Genomic DNA, 12,807 nt, shown 5'->3' on the forward strand with positions numbered 1-12,807 from the left:
TAGGAAATCTTAAAATAGACATAAATTTAAAAAAATTAAATCACTGAATAGTCACTGGGAGGACTGATGCTGAAGCTGAAGCTCTAATACTTTGTCCATCTGATGCAAAGAACTGACTCACTGGAAAAGATCCTGATGCTGGGAAAGATTGAAGGCAGGAGAAGGGAACAAGTTGGTGATGGACAAGGAAGCCTGGTGTGTTGCAGTCCATGGGATAGCAAAGAGTCAGACATGACTAACTGAACTGGAAAAACTAATAAATAGTTTCACACAATCAACCCCTTGATTACCTGAAGATATCTGCAGTTCTTACTCTATAGAGCCAACTACTAATTTCAGGATATTTTCAAGTCATTTATTCAATAAATATTGAGATTTGTCTGCCAGTCTAGTAGTTAAGACTCCTTGCTTCCAATGCAGGGGATGGAGGTTCAATTTTTGGTGGGGGAACTAAGATCTCACATGCTGCGTGGTGCACCCAAAAATAAATAGTGAGCACCCACTCTATGTCAGACACCATACAGTCGTCAAGGACACAAGAAAAACAAAAGTTTCGACATTTATGGAGTTTATATTTTAATGGGAACTCTTTCCTACCCAAAGTAACAAAGAATGCTAAACTCAGTGGCTTTTGTGATTTGTCATGCAAATCAAGAAACCCAATTTTAGAAACAATGTATAGTTTTAAATAAAAAGTGGAAAAATGTGTATTCAGGATCAAATAAGATTTATCTCAGAACACAAGGTAGATGTAGCTCTCAAACATTAATCAATATAATTAGTAGTTCAACAAAATTATCTGGATACCCTAAGTCCTTTTTATTGACTGCCTCTTTTCCAAACTTTTCTGTTTCATTATGTGCCTAGTAATTTTTAACTGAAAACTGGACATTAAAGTTCATATACTGTAGTGACTGTGGATTTCATTTTTCTTCTGAAGATTACTGATTTGGTGGTGATGGGGTGGTCCTTTTGGCAGTTAATGTGCCTGGATTCAAAATGCTAACATTTTCTCTTCTGATAGGCAGCTACTGTTATCTCTTGTCTCTTCATGACTGCTCTTTAAGCCTGGTTTCTTGTGAATTGATCTATCCTATCTAATGCAAAGAGCCGACTCATTGGAAAATACCCTGATGCTGGGAAAGACTGAGGCGCAGAGGATGAGATGGTTAGATGGCATCACTGCCTCAGTGGACATGAATTTGAGCAAACTTTGGGAGAGAGCAAAGGACAGAGGAGACTAGCATGCTACAATCCATGGAATCACAAAGAGCTAGACATGACTTACCAGCTGAACAACATACCCATATGATTTGTTGGTTGTTCAGTGATGGGGATCATTCTGTCTGGTTTATTTGCTTATAGGGGGTCTCGTCTGATTTCTAGCTGTTCTGTCAGTTTGGGGCTGTGCCTTGGTATCTCAAGCCTGTGAAGCTTCAGCTTGCTTTTTAAAATTAGGTTCCAGGGCGATTCTGTCATTCGCATATAGTTTGGCTGTCAAATGTAGATTTGGGCAGAAGTTCCAGTTCACTCTTTCTGTGGTTCTCATTGTATGAATTTCCTATTTAAATCTGCAGTGGTTTTTCTCAACTTGAACTCCCATCTCTTGCACTTTTTGCCAATGAGGGCAATTTCTCTACCACTGTTTCCTATGAGATAGTCATGAGGATTGGGTATCACCTCAGTCCAAAATGCCAGAAGTCTTAATTCTTACCCCTGTCAGTTGCAGTTTTTGAGATTAATTTTTTCTCAGTTCTGTGTGCTTTTGAATGCTTTCCAATAAATTTAAATAGTTGTTTTAAATCTTTTAACCAGACTTTATAATTGTTATCTGCCAGACAGTGATACTGGCATGATATACATGCAGTTCAATGGAATAGATGTGTGTGTGCGAGCTCAGTCGTGTCCAACTCTGTGCAACCCCATGATAACTCAACAGGCTCCTCTGTCCATGGAATTTTCTAAGCAAGAACACTGGAGCGGGTTGCTATTTCCTTTTCCAGGGAATCTTCCCAACCCAGGGATGGAACCCTCGGCTCTTGTGTCTCCTGCACTGGTAGGTGGCTTCTTTACCACTAGCTCCATCTGGGAAGCCCACTTTATATAAATATGTAGTTATATATCTATACAATGTTTATATAGATATATAAATATACAGAGATATAGATACAAAGATATGTATACACACATACATACATAAATGCAAATTCAGTTTTCAGCAAAGTGTTTAAGTAATTCAGTAAAGTCTTCAGAAATGGTGCTGGGAAAACTGGATACCTATATGCAAATAAAAATGAACACAATCCTTATCTCACACCACATACAGAGTATCATACATTAAACCTATTTAATCTTGACTATAAACCTTCTAAATTAAAATAGAAAAACTCTTGTGATTTCTTTACCCTCTCATTGTTACTGGAAGTACTCCTACAGCTTTTTCTTGTCTTTTGAACATCTAACAAATGTGATTATCTCTTTTGGTCATTATATATAGAAATTCTTTATAGTCTTAAATACCAGGAACAATCTAACTTTTTTTTCTTGAATGTTTGGAGCATAATTTTTCTGAATGTTTAGGTTATAATTTTTTATTAGCAGCAATTACATTTTTATATTTATTGGTGTGTACATTTGTGGGGCTTATTTTTATCATGATAAATCCTTAGGAGAGGATTGATACATCCCAAATTTGTATCCACAGCCTATACTTCCCCTGGAATTCTAGCCTCATTTACCCAACTGACTGTCATCCCATCTGGATAACCCAATAACACCACAGTATGTTCAAATGGAACTTCAAATTTTCTTTCCCATTCCTGGTTATACCTGTCTTCTCTATTGCAATGTATAATAGTGCCGTCCACAAACAAGCCAGAAATCAAATGGCCATCCTTAACTCTTCCTTTTCCATTGTTTCTCTTTTCCAATCCATTATCCAGTAATATTAATTCTATTTCCAAAATATTCATTCACTGTATCCATCTCCACAGCTACTATCTTGGTTCGGGTCACTGTCATCATTTACCTAATCTACTGCTATTGTTTTTATTTTTTCTTGGTTTTATCATTTTAAATTTTATTGTGACAAAATAAGCCAAATTTAAATAGCTTAAATTTTATTTTAAACAAATGATTTAGCTGTGCTGTCTTTGTTGCTGTGTGCGGGCTTCTCACTGTGGTGGCTTCTCTTGTGGCATTCAGGCTCTAGAGCGTGCGAGCTTCAGTAGTTGCAGGGCCTGGGCCCCAGGCTCTAGAGCACAGGCACAGTAGCTGTGGTGCACGGGCTTAGCGTGTGGGATCTTCCTGGATCAGAGATTAAACCTGTGTCTCCTGCATTGGTGGATTCTTTACCACTGGGTCACCAGGGAAGCCCATGTATTTTTAAATGTTGATATTTTCTACACCTGTCCTTATTTTCACTTCCAAATTAACCAATATGAACAGGTTGTGGTATATGACTTCAGAGTTTTCTTTATGCTCATATAAAGATATGTTCACTTACAATACATGGGTTCCTGCTGCTCTGTTTGCCAGCTCTGAATTACAATGAGTAAAATATATTTTACTCTTAGTTTGGATCTCCCTAACTAGTAAAGTTAAATCCATTTTCCCATGTCTATTAACTTCCTTGTTGATTTTTGTGCACTGCCCATTGGATTATCATTATGCTATTAATTTGCAGGAGCTCTTTGGATATTTAGATATCCACTACCTGTTTCTCATTTTCCTACCCTATCATTTTGCTTGTTTTTGTCATGTTTATTACCATATGTAGAAAATTTGTTCTGTAAAATGTTTATCTTTCCCTTTATGATTTTTAGGATTATTGCTTAAGAAAGTTAAAGTTTCTCCTTAATTTCTATACTTGTTACATTTTGGAAAATACTGCTTTAATAATCATGTTTAATCAAATAGATTTAAATTTTTACTTTTTAGCAAATAAAGTGGAAGTTTAACTTTTTTTGATAATTATATGGCTAACTAGCACTATTTATTAAGTAAATCATAATTCTTCTCTTAAATACCATTTTATCATATACTAAATTTCTATATAGCCTAGAATCTAGGTCTTGCTTTCTAAATATCATTCTTCAATAAGAACCACCAGAGCTCCTTGGAGAAATGACTGACGGACGGCTGAGGCAGGGAAATGATGAGCCTACAGCATCTGTATTATCAAAACTCAGACTGCTCAAAAGACAAAAGGATGGTGATATGTCAAAGAAACACAGGAGTCAACGTAAAACAGTTTCCAATGGCTAACTGGAACAATTTGACCAATAAAATATATAATGGAATCCGGAATATAATCCAAATGTAAATATACACAGGTCCATACTGATATAAATGAGTAAAAAAGAGGCAAACCTGCTTAATATATGTAGATACTCCCCTCTCCAGGAACTGAGACATAGTCCCCCTTATTGAGAGTATGCTTGATTTCATGACTTTCAGGCATTTATTGTGCTTTGAGTTTCAGATACTGCATTTTTAGATAGAAGATTGGAGGCAATCCTGCACCATCAGAAAATGGTATTTTAAAAAATAAAAGTATTTTAGACTTAAGGTATGTATATTGTCGTTTTAGAGATAATATCACACACTTAATAGACTTTGGTATAGGGTAAACATAACTTTTATATGCACTAGCAAGCCAGTAAGTTTGTGTGAATCGCTTTACTGTGATACCTACTTTACTGTGGTGGTCTGGAATTGAACCGGCAGTTATCTCCAACATATGCCTGTGCTTCCAAATAACACAGTATTAAAAAGAAAATAGTAGTACCTTTATGACGGAGAAATCTGGCAAACCCTGTCTTAACAAAGTGATGGTTAACATCTCCGGTAATGTCATGTGGATACATCTCTTGATATGTGATGAGGAAGTCACTTCACTCCTACAGTAACCATTCCAAACTCCACAACCCCAGTCTAATCATGAAAAGAAAGTTTCAGATAAACCCCAAATGAAGATCATTCTACAGGACACCAGAAAAGTACTCTGGTGCTCAGGTATTCTGTAGAAAACCTGGTAAACTGGTGGAAATTAAAGGATATCTGGAGTTAACAGTAACGTGTGAATATTTGGTTTCTTGTATTCTTGCAAATTATGCCAAATATTAAGGGTACAGAAACTGATTATCTTGGCAAGTTTTCTATATATATAAAATTATTCCCCAAAAGATATATAAGGGTGTATTCTTTTCTGTAATCTCTTACTTTATTCCACTAAGTTACTTATATTTCTAGGTGAATAGTTTTGACGGGCTTAGATCACGAACTCTTTATTGCAAAATTCAGACTTAAATTGAAGAAAGTAGGGAAAACCACTAGACCATTAAATGACCTAAATCAAATCCATTACAATTATACAGTGGAAGTGACAAATAGATTCAAAGGATTAGATCTGACAGAGTGCCTGAAGAACTGTGGATGGGGTTTGTAACATTGTATAGGAGGCCGTGATCAAAACAATCCCCAAGAAAAAGAAATGCAAAAAGGCAAAATGGTTGCGTGAGGAGGCCTTACAAATAACTGAGAAAAGAGAAGGAAAGGCAAAGGAGAAAAGGAAAGATATACCTATCTAAATGCAGAGTTCCAAATAGCAAGGAGAGATAAGAAAGCCTACCTCAGTGATCAGTGCAAAGAAATAGAGGAAACCAATAGATTGGGAAAGACTAGAGATCTCTTCAAGAAAATCAGACATACCAAGGAAACATTCCAAGCAAAGATGGGCACAATAAAGGACAGAAATGGTGTGGATCTAACAGAAGCAGAAGATAATTAAGAAGATGTGGCAAGAATACACATAAGAACTATACAGAAAAGATCTTAATGACCCAGATAACCACAATGGTGTGATCACTCACCTAGAGCCAGACATCCTGGAATGCAAAGTCAAGTGGGCCGTAGGAAGCATCACCATGAACAAAGCTAGTGATGGTGATGGAATTCCAGCTGAGCTATTTCAAATCCTAAAAGAAGATGCTGTGAAAATGCTGCACTCAATATGCCAGCAAATTTGGAAAACTCAGCAGTGGCCACTGGACTGGAAAAGGTCAGTTTTCATTCCAATCCCATTCCAATCCAATTGTGCAGTTCAAACTACTGCACAATTGCGCTTATCCCATATGCTAGCAAACTAATGCTCAAAATTCTCTAAGCTAGCCTTCAGCAGTATGTGAACTGAAAACTTGGATTTTCAAGCTGGATTTAGAAAAGGCAGAGGACCCAGAGATTAAATTGCCAAGATCTGTTGGATCAAAGAAAAAGCAAGAGTTCCAAAAAAACTTCCACTTCTGCTTTACTGACTACTCCAAAGCCTTTGACTCTGTGGATCACAACAACCTGAGGAAAATTCTTCAAGAGATGGGAATACCAGACCACTTGATCTGCCTCCTGAGAAATCTGTATGCAGGTCAAGGAGCAATAGTTAGAACCAGACATGGAAAAACAGACTGGTTTCAAATTGGGAAAGGAGTACATCAAGGCTGTATAGTCGCCCTGCTTATTTAACTTATATGCAAAATACATCCTGTGAAATGGCAGACTAGATGAAGCACAACCTGGAATCAAGATTGCCAGGAGAAATATCAATAACCTGAGATATGCAGACACCACCCTTATGGCAGAAAGAGAAGAGTACTCAAGAGCCTCTTGATTAAAGTGAAAGAGGAGTGAAAAAGCTGGCTTAAAACTCAACATTCAAGAAAGATCATGGCATCTGGTTCCATCAGTTCATGGCAAATAGAAGGGGAAACAATGGCAACCATGACAGACTTTATTTTCTTGGGCTCCAAAATCACTACAGATGGTGACTGCAGCCATTAAAAGATGCTTGCTCCTTGGAAGAAACATATGACAAACCTAAACAGTATATTAAAAAGCAGACATTTTGCCAACAAAGGCCTGCCAGTCAAAGCTATGGTTTCTCCAGTAGTAATGTATGGATGTGAGCTGGACTATAAAGCTGAGTGCTGATGAATTGATGTTTTTGAACCGTGGTGTTGAAGACTCTTGAGTCCCTTGGACTGCAGAATCAAACCAGTCAATCCTAACGAAAATCAGTCCTGAATATTCATTGGAAAGACTTGCTGAAACTCCAGGACTTTGGCCATCTGATGCAAAGAACTGACTCATTGCGGAAAGACCCTGATGCTGGGCAAGACTGAAAGCAGAAGGGGACAACAGATGATATGGTTGAATGGCATCACAGACTTGACAGAGAAGTTTAAGCAAGCTCAGGGAGTTGGTGATGGACAGGGAAGCTTGGAGTGCTGCAGTCCATGGGGTTGCAAGGAGTCAGACACGACTGAGTGACCAAACTGAACTGAGCTTCATGTAAACAGCATCAAATAGAGCACACATACTTAAACTCCCCAAGTGTATTTGAAGAGTGTTTTTTGTTGCTAGTGAGTCCTGTGTCAATTAGGTCAAGTTGACTGATCTCCCCATTTTTGCCATACAGTTCTATCAAGTTTTGCTTCATGTTTTCAACTTTTACATGCATAAACGCTTATGATTGATTATGCTTTTGACTTACGTGATTTATTCCTATTCTTTCCTGTTTTTACTACAACTATAGTATTCCCACCCTTTCACTTCCAACCTATTTGTATCTTTATGTTCACAATAGATTTAAGAGCATATGTGTCTTGCCCCATTTATCTAGTGTGAGAGTCTCCTTTAATATGGTATTTGAACAGTGGTTGGGCTTAAACCTACCATTTTCCATCACGTTTCTTTTTTCTGCCTCCTTTTGCACTATTTGTGATTCCTTTTTTCCCCTTTTTAAGTGTATTATGTGTAACTCCTGGTTAGGTTCGGTGGTGCTTTTATAGCATACATCTTATCAAAGTACCTTCAAGATATGTACAACTTTGTTTATAACCCTACAAATGGCTCCATGGCTTCCATTTCCCCCTCTTTTGACCTGAGCTACTTCTGCTGTTTACTTGCACCTAAGTCTCACAGTCTATTTGCTTTAAACAACTATCTTTTAGTGACTTAAAAAAAAAAATCTAATTTTTGTATTAGAGATTCCGCTTTGGAGAAGTTAAAGTTTATACATTTGAACGGGTATATATAGAATAGTAGGCCGATTTTTAAAAATACCTTTAAAGATACTGCATGATCTTCTGTTTTTCACTGTTCAGACAGTACTGGCTGTCATCCTTATCATTTCTCTATAAACGACTTTTTCTCTGGCTGCTTTTCATCTTTATCACAGGCTTTCAACGACTTGATTATGAATAGATCTGCTTAAATTTCTGTATCTATGCTTAGACCTTGATATGGAATGCTTTGTGAGAAGCATTTAAACTCAAGGATTTTACATCAAGTGTTTTAGATTCATTTCCATAATTTGGGGAAAATATTACAAATGAAATTTCCCAATATCCTCTTGGCATTTTTTCTTTCTATTGCAGGGTTTTAGTAATGCAGGTGCCCGCACCAGGTTATGCAGCCTGAGAAGTACTTACAGGGTCTTCATTTCTGGTAGAGAATTAACGAGAATACTTTGCAACCTTTCCTCTTTAGTGTTTCTTATGTATTAAGAACAGTGTGATTATACAGCAATGCAATTCTGTAATTCCAACCAAACCATTTACAAAGGTGCAGATATTTAACTTTCTCTGATCATGGTCACTAGTATCACACTAAAATTCTTAAAATCTAATAGCCACATAATCTAAATTACAATAAGATGATTTATCTTTTCTGCTCAGAATTCTGATGTGAAGTATTTAAGCATTGAAAAGGCAACATTTTCAGCAGATTTGAATAACTAGAGGTAATAATGTCATTAAGAGGATTAATGTAATTACTAATTTGTAAGATTTGTGTCATACACATCACTTCCATGTTTTTTCAGATCTTTAGTTCACTAAAGAGCAAATAACTCCTAATTTCAGTTCAGTCGCGTCTGACTCTTTGCAACCCCATGAATCGCAGCACGCCAGGCCTCCCTGTCCATCACCATCTCCCGGAGTTCACTCAGACTCACGTCCATTGAGTCCGTGATGCCATCCAGCCATCTCATCCTCGGTCGTCCCCTTCTCCTCCTGCCCCCAATCCCTCCCAGCATCAGAGTCTTTTCCAAAGAGTCAACTCTTCGCATGAAGTGGCCAAAGTGCTGGAGCTTCAGCTTTAGCATCATTCCTTCCAAAGAAATCCCAGGGCTCATCTCCTTCAGAACTCCTAATTTACATTTCTTATAATAAATGTCCAAATCTTTGCCAATAAAATGAACTTCACTGTTGTAGTTACCAATCAATAATATTTTATGCTATTTTCTATTAAAAGCTTTTAGGGCCTCAAAAATACAATTAAATACAATTGTAGTCTATGTTTACTGTTCTAAAATTTTAAGTAAATATATGACAGTATTTTAATAAACACAAAGGCTTATTTTTAAACTCATTGCTTACTTTGCAAATGACACACTCCAATGTACTTAGTTCCAAGAGTTATACATTCTAAAGGAATTCAATTTACCAATTCATAAGCAAATTTGCTTAGGTTGGTATTTTTGCAGAGACATGTTAGGAATAAACCAAGAGCTTACTAAAATTCTCTTGCTGCTGCTGCTAAGTTGCTTCAGTTGTGTCCGACTCTATGCAACCCCACAGACGGCAGCCCACCAGGCTCTGCCATCCCAGGATCAGAGTAATTCTGTGCTTGTCCTTGGGAATATAAAAAGAAACTAAACAAATTTCAAAACATGTCCCAGTAAGGCTTGGTTTCCAATCTTCTCTTCAGTTCAGTTCAGTTGCTCAGTCGTGTCCAACTCTTTACAACCCCATGGAAATCTTCTCTTAGCCGTTTACAATAAACCGAAGTTGGTGTTTTACCGGGCTTTCTGCTGGCTTAGATGGTAAAGAATCTGCCTGTAAGGCAGGAGACCTGGGTTCAAACCCTGGGTTGGGAAGTTCCTCTGGAGAAGGAAATGGCCACCCACTCCAGTATTCTTGCCTGGAGAGTTTCACGGACAAAGGAGCCTGGCAGGCTACAATCCATGGGGTTGCAAAGAGTTGGAGCCAACTGAGTGACTTAACCCTTTTATGTTGGCATACACTGAAGGCAACAGTGTTTACATGCAATTTCTACAGATTCTATACTACACTGAAACATACAGCTGGATGAGTAAATGCAAACCTTTTTAGCTTGTGATGAAATGGAACTATTAAACTGGAAAAAAAAAAAAAAGTCCAGTTTGGCAACTGGCTATCATAACTTCAGAAAGAAAACTCCTGCAACCAAATGTTTTCCAGTAAAGAATAAGCATTTCCTTCAATAAGTATTGGAGGAAAAAGCTGACTAAACTCTTTAAGAAACATGAGATATTTATATTTATTCCCTTGTCAAACACTGGGTGCTAGCTATAGAATGCTGAAAGAGCTAGAAATACTAGGTAAAAGACTTTCAAGAAATTCACCTGAACTATGGAAACTCAGGAATCATGGAGAGCATCTGAGTGTTTTGAATTGAGTCATGAAGATCAAGTGAAAAAGGGATGGTAATGAGATGTGTACAGGGCATAGGAAACTTGCACATAGATGGAAATTTATCACAAGTACTCAGCATAGCTCATGGGGATAGCTATATAGGCTTTGTGCCCAGTTTGCTGGAACTGGCAGGGGAAAGGGAAGGTGTGGTAGTCACAGGATTTTAGTTTAACCCTGAGAACCATAGGAAAATTTTTAAACAAGGAAATTATATGAACATAAACAGCTAAAAACCACTCTGAGTACTGAAAGGATAACTACTTGGTTAAATATCATTTAGCAGACTGTGGAAGACCTCTACTATATGTAAGAGAGGTAGTGAGTGAGTGCTGGTCGCTCAGTTGTGCCCAACTCTTTGGAATCCCAAGGACTGTAGCTTGCCAGGCTCCTCTGTCCATGGGATTCTCCAAGCAAGAATACTGGGAGTGGATTTTCATTCCCTTCTCCAGATGATCTTCCCAACCCAGTGATCAAGCCCAGGTCTCCTGCATTGAAGGTGGATTCTTTACCGTCTGCATACGCCATGTCAGCCTGCCGCTGCTACTGCTGCTAAGTCGCTTCATCCGAGTACGACTCTGTGCGACCCCATAGACGGCAGCCCACCAGGCTTCCCCATCCATGGGATTTTCCAGGAAAGAGTCCTGGAGTGGGCTGCCACTGCCTTCTCTGATTCAAAGTTAAATCAGATTTATTGGAGGTGGGAAGGCAAAAGAGAAATCTAAGAGGACTCTCCACCCTACCTTACTGATAATGTTGTTTATCAATGTGAAATATACTAGTTTTGATGGACAGATTGCATGGGTAGAAATTAGATATGTTGAAACCGTTTGACATTTAAAAAGAAGGCATATAGTATGCAGTTTAATGGATCTGGTGCTATAGAAAGGGGTGAGTAGGAACACTTTAGTATTACCATACAAAATATCTGAGGCCACGGGTACGGAGTAATATTCAGTTAATTGTTGTATACTCATACACTAGTCATAAAAATGTCCAATGTCATACAGCTTCCATGAAGTAAAAATTCAAATCTGGCTCTCTGATTCCAGGGAAAGAGTACAGACAGAAATGAACTATCATTGCCAAATCCACCACTGGGATCACACCCATTCACTTCATATTACATTCGCGCCAGAGGTACTTAGTCTCTGATAATGGCACAGAGAACAGGTCACAGATGTTTCAGTTTGTGGGTAGGTACAAAACTCTTTGTTCTGACTGCCTGATTAAGGTCTTTAATTATCACTGTTTTTAGGCACTTTTCAATGTGGTGCAGTTTATTTCTGACAGCATTATTACTCGGTCCCTTCTTTTTCTAAGGTTTTAAACTACCAAAGTATTTTGGATCTCCTAGAACACAACCAAACCTTGAGGCTCCACAAATTAGCTCACCTTATTCATCAGCAAACCTGTCCTTCAAGACTGCTCAAGTCAATTCCTTAAGAGTTTGCCTCTTCATTCAGACAAGACTGATTTTCTCCCCACTTTAGCAGAGACTTTATTGCTTCTATAAGTAAGACTATTTCCCCACTAGATTGAGATTATGTGAAAGGGGTTGTCCTACATACATTTTGGCTTCAAATCCAGGTCTTATTCAGTTGAATAATGTATATACCATCATTCTTCTTAGGTATATTTTAATCATTCACTTATGTATAATTTACCAGTTATTGTTATTTTCTTATGCTAGTATGTTTACTTTGCTAAATACAAGCATTTGCAAACTATTAGTTATCACATGTTCATCTTTTAACCATGTGCAATGCTACAACACCCTCTTGTAAGCATCCGTGTGGTTCAATGTGGCTGGGAAAAAAAAAAACTGTGTTGGCTCTAATGCCACCTGAATTCATTCTTACTGATATTATATTTAACTGTCAAGGTTCCTCCTTAAGGTCAAAGCTATCACCATCACCAAGGTCTAGATTTTATTCCTTCAACTACCTGATGATAAACCTCCCTCTCCAACAATTCTTCCTTCCTTCCCTTTCTCCATCATCTACCAGAGAATGGAGGCAAGTCAAAGGTTAAGAGTCAATCTGAAAAAGACGCTCAATGGCCAAAGTTGGAAGTTTGAGCAGAAAATAACACAGCATTCAACTATGACTTAAAGAATAAATATGCAGAAGTCCATACAAGTGTAAATAAATAGGCGACAAATCTACAAGTGAATTCAAATATGCGTAGACAGCCTTTTCCCACAGAGGGGTGGAATTTAATTCTCCCCATCCCTACTCTGAAGGTGAGCTACACTTAGTGACTTGCTGACAAAGAATGGAGTAGATTAAGGGGAAAA

Source organism: Ovis aries, chromosome 1 (assembly GCF_016772045.2).
Source record: "Ovis aries strain OAR_USU_Benz2616 breed Rambouillet chromosome 1, ARS-UI_Ramb_v3.0, whole genome shotgun sequence".
NCBI classification, from domain to species: domain Eukaryota; kingdom Metazoa; phylum Chordata; class Mammalia; order Artiodactyla; family Bovidae; genus Ovis; species Ovis aries.